The following is an 8,658-nucleotide window of genomic DNA, read 5'->3' on the forward strand; positions in this document are numbered from 1 at the left end:
ATGATATACGGTAACTGTCTTAGTCTGACCAGAGGCCTATAGGTCTTGCCACAACCCTTGCCTCCAAAGGAGTTGGTGACCAACCATCGGGTTGACATGGTACCATATTGGTAACCACAGAGTCAAGCCCCTCTAGACAGCACAGCTGTCAGTGCAGGCAACTGTATGGGAGGGCTCCTGGGTACTCATGAGCCACACTACCCACAACTCAGCCCATTGACTGTTCTTCCCCTCTCTTTCCTCCATCTATGTTGTCTCAGTCTTAGGATGGAAAGCCACAGCCCTCCACTTCGGGGGCTGCCAGCAACTGGAGCTGTCTGTTTACTAAGTATCTTCAGGTATAGGGGCTTTTCCCTCCTGATGATTCTCAGCTACAAATGACTCAGAAGCAAGTTCTTCCTGCTTTCCACTGGTATATGTCACTAGCCCCAATAGGTGTTGGAGTTCTCCACTTAGGGGCTATTGGAGAGGGCACTACACTGCTATAACTATGTGCCCCATTTGGCCATCTTAGGCATCTGTGCCATGCCCCTCCATGGTTTTTGGGTCCAGTCTTGTACCCACCCTGCGATGAGATAGGTGGTTATTACCTTGGTTGGAGCTGTTCTGGTGATGGGCTCCATAGCCAGCAAAGCATGGTACACAGCAGCCAGTTGCTTTTCCATTAGGGTGTAGTGGATCTCTGCTCCTTTACAGAGTTGTTACCAGAATCCAATAGGTTGGTGCACCCATTCAAGATGTTGCCAAAGGCCCCATCATAACTACCTTCAATTGCATGAACATCTAGGTCACAGGATCTTGATGAGTCCATTACACTCAAGGCCTGTATGACTTTGTTCATTTAGCAGCAGTAAAAGCAGCTACACATGTTTCATCCCAGTCCCACTTTATGTCTTTTTATATCAACCAGTATAACGGCTTCAAAATTTGTGCCAAGTGCGGGATAAACACTCTCCAGTAGCGCAAAAGACCCTAAAACTCTTGTAATACTGCCATGGTGGTAGAGGTAGAGGAAGCCTAGAACTTTTCTATGACTGTTTCTGGGAAAACTTTAGTTTTATCTGACCAGACAATCCCAAGAACTTTAATAACAGACCAGGTCCCTGAACCTTGGTGACTTCACAGCCCATCCTTCCTCCTATAAATGTTGCAGCAGGAACTGTACTTCTAAATCTGCAAGAGAATCAGACATGAGAATGACATCATCAATGTAATAATACAGCTATACTATTTGCAGCTTTTTCCTTGTGTCCAAGTCCTGGGCTACAAGTGCATGACAAATGATGGGACTGTGGAGGTATCCCTGTGGAAGGACAGTGAATGACCACTGCTTGGCCTCCCCACATGAAGGCAAACTGTTCCTGACTTTCCTGTGCTATTTCAATAGAGAAGAAAGCATTGACAAGGTCCACAACATAATATGTCCCTACTTCATGACTGAGGGTGTCCAGAATGGCTACTATAGAGAAGATGGCAGCATGCAAAGGGGTGTGACTTTATTCAATTTCCTGTAATCCATGGTCATGCGCCAAGAGCCATCTGGCTTTTTCACAGGCCACACCAGGGAATCAAAAGGACTATGAGTGGGTTTATGATAGTCACCCTCTCCAACTCCTGTAAGAGTTTCTCCAATTTCCTTATGTCCCCCAGCAATTTATACTGCTTTGTACTTGTCACCCACTAAGGTACAGGCAGAGCTACAGGTGTGTGCTTAGCATATCCCCTCAACTGCCTTTACAACATGTACCCTGAGTCTGAACTTACCTGCAGTGGTCTGTAATCACAGGCCCTACAGAATATCTACCCCCAAAATATATTCAGGGATGGAAGAAATATACACGGTATACTCCAATGGGATTTGGGCTTTCTTCACTCTAATTGCCTTACCTTCATAACCATCTATCACAGCAGGAGTTACAGCAAAATGCTCAGGGTTGCCATAAATCAGAGAATGTTCATCTCCTGTATCTACTAGCACCAGTACACATTGTACATTCACGGGGAACTAATGAATTGCTAATTCTACATGTGGCCTCCAGTCCCCACCACATCCCCCAAGGTGGGGGGCCTTGACCCCACATCAGTCAATCTGCAATGCCCAAGCACCCTCCTTTGGGGTGAGGTCCCCCAGGAAGTCTCCTAGGGAGTCTTGCAGCGACACAGGCCAGACATAGGGCTTTGTCTCCAGCTTCCATGTCCTGGACCTCAGTGGCTGTAACTGGGCTCTGCCCTTAATTGGTGCCATAATTCTAACATGATCCTATTGGGCTGCCCATCAAGTTTTCCTTTCACTACCTCCTCCTTTTACAAATCAACCCACATCTGGGTCCTTGAGACCTCCATGGGGCCCTTTCACCTCTCCTTTCAGTCGTAGCCCATACTTTCTTCCGCGCTCTTATTGTTTCAACTTCCCCCAGGTCGGCTAAAGTATGAGTAGCCTCACTTATGGGTTGCCCTATGTGGGGGGCAAGAATAGTCACTTGAGACCCAAAGACACATGGGGGAGCTGTATGGAAAACTAGACTTCTCATTCCTATGGTGAACAACTCCTCATCAGGTCCCTGCAGTTCCTTAGATGATATTTTTCATGCCCAACTCCTGTTACACCTCTTGGAGCTATGCATATGTTTCCAGCTAGTGGGTAAGAATAATTCCCTGAGATGTAATGGGAACTTTGAAACCACTGCCAGCCTGAAGGGTGAGTCATCAGGGAAGCCAGTCTACCCATTTCAGAACCCAACATAACAATGTTTTCCACCCCCATATCCCAAAGATGCAAAAGTCATGTAGGCAGAGGTTCTGACTGTTAGGGTCCAGGACTCTGAGGCTTCCCCAGAGAACAAACCACACGGACAGGGAGATGTAAATCCAAGCAAAGTCTTTATTCAGCCAGCTAGCTGGGGCCGACAGCACCTCCCCTGACACGCAGGCCGAGTCCGAGCTGCCGACCCCCAAGCAACTTTTAGGTATGGATTATATAGGATTTTTACAGCCGTTGCACCGGAGCACGCACATTACCACAACCACTGAATTTGAAACACATTCTATACTTTAGCCAATAAAATTGAAACAGGGACACGCCGGGTGCCTGACCTTTGCACAAGCATTCCTATGTGACTTATCACGAGTTTCATCCCCAGGGGTTCGTCCACTTCTAGTTATCTAACTTAGGGCAGGGTCCAGGTATGTTAGCCTTACATAGTTTCTATGAAAACTGGGTGGCTCTGCCCTGTTCCCTGCATTCCTCTACACAGACGGCCTCTGCCAAAACCAGTGCTATGACCACCAGCTCATCCTGGGTATAGGGGTGGAGCATGGAGTGCTCCACAACTCCCTTCCCCTGAGGAACCTATAGTTGTTGCATTTTTATTTTCTTAATTACACCTGGGGGGCCTTTAATACGGAAGAGGCTGGTGCCTTGGATGGTGACCTCAGCAACAGTTTTGCCCTCAGCGCCACCCCCTCATCCTCTGCTGACATCTCCTCTACCATCTCCAGGGCTGAAGGCACCACTCCTTTCCCTTCTCCCACGGCCTCCCACAACTCAGATTCTCCTGCTGCCTCCTCCCTCACTGCTAACATATCTTCCAGAAATGTAACCCATCTTCTCAATAACTGTCTCTCTTTCTTAAGGGCATCCTAGAGGTCATTGCCCAGCTCCTATAGATGCCAAAGTGTGTCTCTCTCATCAATAACACTTTCCACTGTCTGGAGAAACAAACATCCCACAAATCCAGCAGCACACCCAGGGTCTCTAAGTAGTCTTCTTATGGAGGCCTAATTCCACAGCTTCCAGTGTCTTCACTCTTCCCACATTCTGGGGAAGGGCCCACCTGTCTATGAGGTGCTTTACCTAGACTAATTTCCCACTAGGGGCTCTCCAACAAGAAGCACCCTGGATAGAGTATTCCTGGGTAAAGCAGCACCCTCCACTGCTGCCAGAGGAAAGGGTGAGTCATCACCTCCCACCGCTGCAGCCACTGCAGCCTCCCTACCATCCACAGTGGTGTTTTCAGGTATCTCCCCACCATCTCTAGGGGCAGCCCACCTAAGTATCACACCCATAAAGACAGATTTTGGGTTCAGAGGTCCTGCTGACTATTGCCAGGTATAACTATGGGGGGGAAATATATTCCCAGCCTGGGGAAAATTACCTTTGAGACATTAATCAGTCAAAAGGAGAAATAAAGTGGGAGAAACCCTTTTATTGATTACAAATAGTTGTCCATTTCTTCTTGCCCATGTCTCTGGTGACTGGGCTGCAAAAAGGGGCTCCACTCAACCTCTCTGGTCCAGATATGCCCTCACCCTGCCCCTCCCCCCCATCGTGATCACCTATTGATATGGAGATGGACTACCTCTCACCACCTCTTGGAAACACCTATTGATATGGAGATGAACTAAGGCCAGGTAAGAGATTCTTGAAATATTGCAATTTTACTCACACTGATACATTTGTGTAGGTTTCTATACCTGGAGTTTACAAACACATTTGTTTAGAGGGACCAATTAAATAAAGTCTTATTTTAAAAACTATTGCTGTCTCCACTTTTTTTTTAAATTTCTGATAAGAATATGAGTTCAAGAATTACTTTCACTTCCTCTTAATTGAATCATAAGAAAACCACTGGCCAAGTTACACAAATAATGACAACTGATCCTAATGTTAGTGCCATGGAGTCAGTGGAGAATGTTGGCACTGTAACAAACTGAAGAAACCTTTGCTTATTCTAAGAGGGAGAGGAGTGATTCAATTCCTCTTGATTAGTAAGCAAATAATGAAGGCTCTGGGTGGCCAGGTCTTCTAAATATGTTTCTAAAAGTAGGCAGAAATTTTTATTTTTTAAATAGGTAATGTGATAATTGTCAATTCCAAAATATTGGCACCTAGTTGGAAAAACTTTGCATTTTAATTATCATTGAGCAGATTATTTCTGTACAAAGCAAGCAAAAATTATGTGGGCTAAATTCAATTTATAATCTCTGCATACCCACTTACAGGTGAATATACACAGATACGTTTCTAGAAAAACATCAAAATTATAAATTATAAACTCAGACTCATACATGTCAAGAAGACAATGGCATCCCTAATTTTAAGGAAGCCTGTTGGCATGTGTGTCTTTCTGAGTTCTACATAATAAAGCCATTTTTTGCCAAAGGAATATTTTTTTATCTGATCTTGCATGTTGACTTGTTTATAAGGGGCTTATTGTTAGGTGTTGCTTTAGACTTCTTTTATATCTGTGGTTTAATATTAAAATAAGTTAATAGACCAGTCTGGGTGTTGTTAAAGTCACTTTGAAGGACTTTTTTTATACTTTATGTATTTTTGGCTGATAAAACACACTTTTGCCAAAGCCTCTGGGATTGAGTATAAGACCAAAGTCTTAAACAAGTCTCCTTTTCACATCCTACCAAGTTCTATGTTCTATCGAGGGTGTCACTGATGATATATTTTTTCTTTGAAGATTAGTCAACCTGAGTTACAGTGGTACAAATTGTCTCCTTAGATTCCTTGGAAAAGTACTTGATCTGTTTTAAGTTCCTCGGGGAAATGAAGGGAAAAAGAAAACTCTTCAACTTTGTACATTATCATGCCCTCTTATATTTGTGCCAGGTGTTAAAAAGACAAAGCATTCAGCTGTGAAATCAAATCCATCAACAGAGTTTTTAATGAATGGTTTGTTGGTGCTCAGCTTTGTGCTGAAATGTAAGACATCATTTGTGTTTTCGACTCTCAAGCCTTGAACCATTGAGACAGAGACCATGGGTGTAGTCAGAGTAGGGTAAGGGCCTCCAATAAAAGCAGGGCGAAATATTTACAGTCAGAGCAATGCAACAATGGGCAAAGAAGTCCGTACTGAAACTCGTGTGCTAAGTAAGCATTATGCAAAGTCAAGGTCACACTGATTCTCTAGGGTAAAGATATAGACATCTTGTGAGATCAGTTAAAGGTCAAAAGGCCAGGAGCAACTTGGCCTGAAGTGTTTGAGTGTTCTGCAAGGGTATCAGCATAACCCTTGACTCCGCTGTCAGCCCTGGCAATCAGACTATGACCCAGCCCACCTTGAGGACAGGGCAGGTGGTACAAGTCCACATCCCTAAGCCTTTTTTTGATGATCTCAAAAAATCCTCAACTGCCTATAAAACCCCCTAAACAACACACCACTAAGGGCTCTCTTGTCCCCTCCTGGCATGAGCCAGGAGCTCTATTCTCTCACTTTATTTCTAAATAAAAGCCTGTTCCTTGCTCTCCTATCTTGAGTGTTTGTGAAGCTCATTTTTCAGCTTCATGAACAAGAACCCTGGCATCACCATTGCAAAAGCGTTTGTGAATTTCTGTAGTGGGTAATGTTTATCTCGGGAGTCTCTCTTTTCACCCTCACACACTTCTACCACAGAAACCAACATGCTGACAGCAATGATACCCTGTAACGGAGTGCAGAGAGCATTAAGTCAAGAAAAAGAACTAATGACACTTAACCTGACTGCCTAGAGTGAGAGCCACCCAGTCCTTTCTTGTGTAAATTACCCGAGGCTTCTGAGAAATGCGCCTACCCTAAGTTAGATAACTAGAAGTGGGCAACAGCCTGGGACCGCCTGGGGATGTAAACCGTGATAAGTCACATAGATATGCTTGGGTAAGCAAGAGATAACAATTGAAGTGGGCAGGCAACTGAAGCGTTCCCTAAAAAGGTTACAATGTTTCCCATTGGTTACAGTATAGAGTGTGTTTTAAACCTATTAGTTGTAGAACTGCGTGGGCTTTAATGTAACTGCTGTGAAGATCCTATATAATCAATACCCAAAGTTGCTTCGGGGTCGGCAGCTCGGACTCGGCCTGCGTGTCAGGGGAGGTGCTGTCGACCCCAGCTTGCTGGCTGAATAAAGACTTTGCTTGGATTTTCATCTCCATGTCCGTGTGTCTTGTTCTCTGGGAAACCCCGGAGTCCTAGACCCTAACATTTGGGGGCTCGTTCAGGATCCATGCGGCTTCCCTGAGAACAAAGGACGGCTGGAGGCAAGGTCTAATTGTCCAGACGGGGCAGTGTAATTCAAGGGTCGCCCCCTCGTGTCTGCATAAATCCATTATAAAGCGGGAGTCCCATCCCGTGTATGGTCTCGGGTTAGTGACCCTGAGTGAGAGAGTCTGGGTTGGTAATCCTGGCCCCTGGGTTAGTGACCCTGGTGAAGTCCAGGTGACTAATCCTGGCCCTAGAGTCTGAGTGACTCGGCCTTAGGAAAGCAAGTCCAATCGGCAGGAACCTGGCGCCCGAGGAGGAAAGGATTGAGCTCATCACCCTGCGGCAGTCCGAGTGGACGCCTTTCGGGAGAATCACGAGAGTTTTTGAGGATCCTGAAAGTAGTGAGGGTGGTGCGCACCAGAGTGAAAGAAGGACTGGTCCGAACAAGTGCGATCAGATGTGGTGTGTGTGCTTGGTGTTATCATTGGTTGTTTTATTTTGTTTTGGTTTCGGTTTATATTTTTTTTTGCGCTTCTCATTTTAAGTTTCCTTGTTCTAAGGTTCTCCTGCTCTCTCCGTTCCTCCTTTCTGCCACTACATCATTCCCTGTGGGCACGGGTCGGGCAATTAAGAGCCATTAGGGCGCCCGCCGCTAGAAGACTCCTGTGACAGGATAAGGGGGTCACAGCCGTGAATCCCAGATAAATTCGCGTCCCCCGCAGAAGAAAAACTGTGCAACAACAAGCACCTGATCACAAGCACATACAACAGTAATCTTGTTTGAAGTGGCATCTTCATCCTTCGCCTTTGTCTACCTCATATTCTTTTTCTTCTTCTTTTTCACTATGGGTCAGGCTCAGGCTACTCCTAAGAGTCTGATCCTTTCCCATTTCCTGGAGGTCAAGAAACAGGCCTTAAATATGAGCCTTGGCATCAAGAAGGGTAAGCTCGACACCTTTTGCTCAGTTGAGTGGCCTTCCTTTGGAGTAGGCTGGCTGACCCAAGGGTCTCTTTCCCTAGACCTTATTGGCAAAGTCAAATCCATTATCTCCCAACCAGACCCTGAGGACCACCCTGACCAACTCCCCTATATCTTGGTCTGGGAAAATCTAGCCTAGAATCCTCCATCCTGGCTGAGGCCCTTTTTGGTGGGGAAACCTCATACTGACCCACTAAAGACCTCCATCCTAGTTGCTCAGGAAAAATTAAAGCCCTCTGATCGCAGGGCCAGAAATCCTGTGCGCCCGAGTGTGCCGCCTGTCCTCCCCAACAATTCTCCTCTCTACCCCCTTCTACCAATTGAGCAGCCACCTCCGTATGCGGAGGAGAGGGGTGAAGCTGCTGGGAGGATAGAAAACAAGGCTGGGGAACCCAGCGGGAACCAGGCAGCCGCAGCTTCCCCCAGACTCTTCAGCAGAGGGAGGCAGGAGGCCAGAAAGAGCTTCCCCACACTACCCCACCTTGGCCCCACGCTGGGGGTCAGGTAGAAAAGGAGGAATGCAGTTAAGGCCTCGGAAGGCCAGGGAACAAGAAGGGGAGGCTCCCTCCTCCACCTCAGAAGGAGCAGTGCCGTTTCTGCCTGTGCGCGCCATCGGTACAGGCATCGCTCAACAATATCAATACTGGCCCTTTTCATCTAGTGACCTCTATAATTGGAGGACTCAGAACCCTCCCTTCTCAGAGGACCCCA

The sequence above is a fragment of the Manis javanica genome, chromosome 11 (assembly GCF_040802235.1).
Source record: "Manis javanica isolate MJ-LG chromosome 11, MJ_LKY, whole genome shotgun sequence".
NCBI classification, from domain to species: Eukaryota; Metazoa; Chordata; class Mammalia; order Pholidota; family Manidae; genus Manis; species Manis javanica.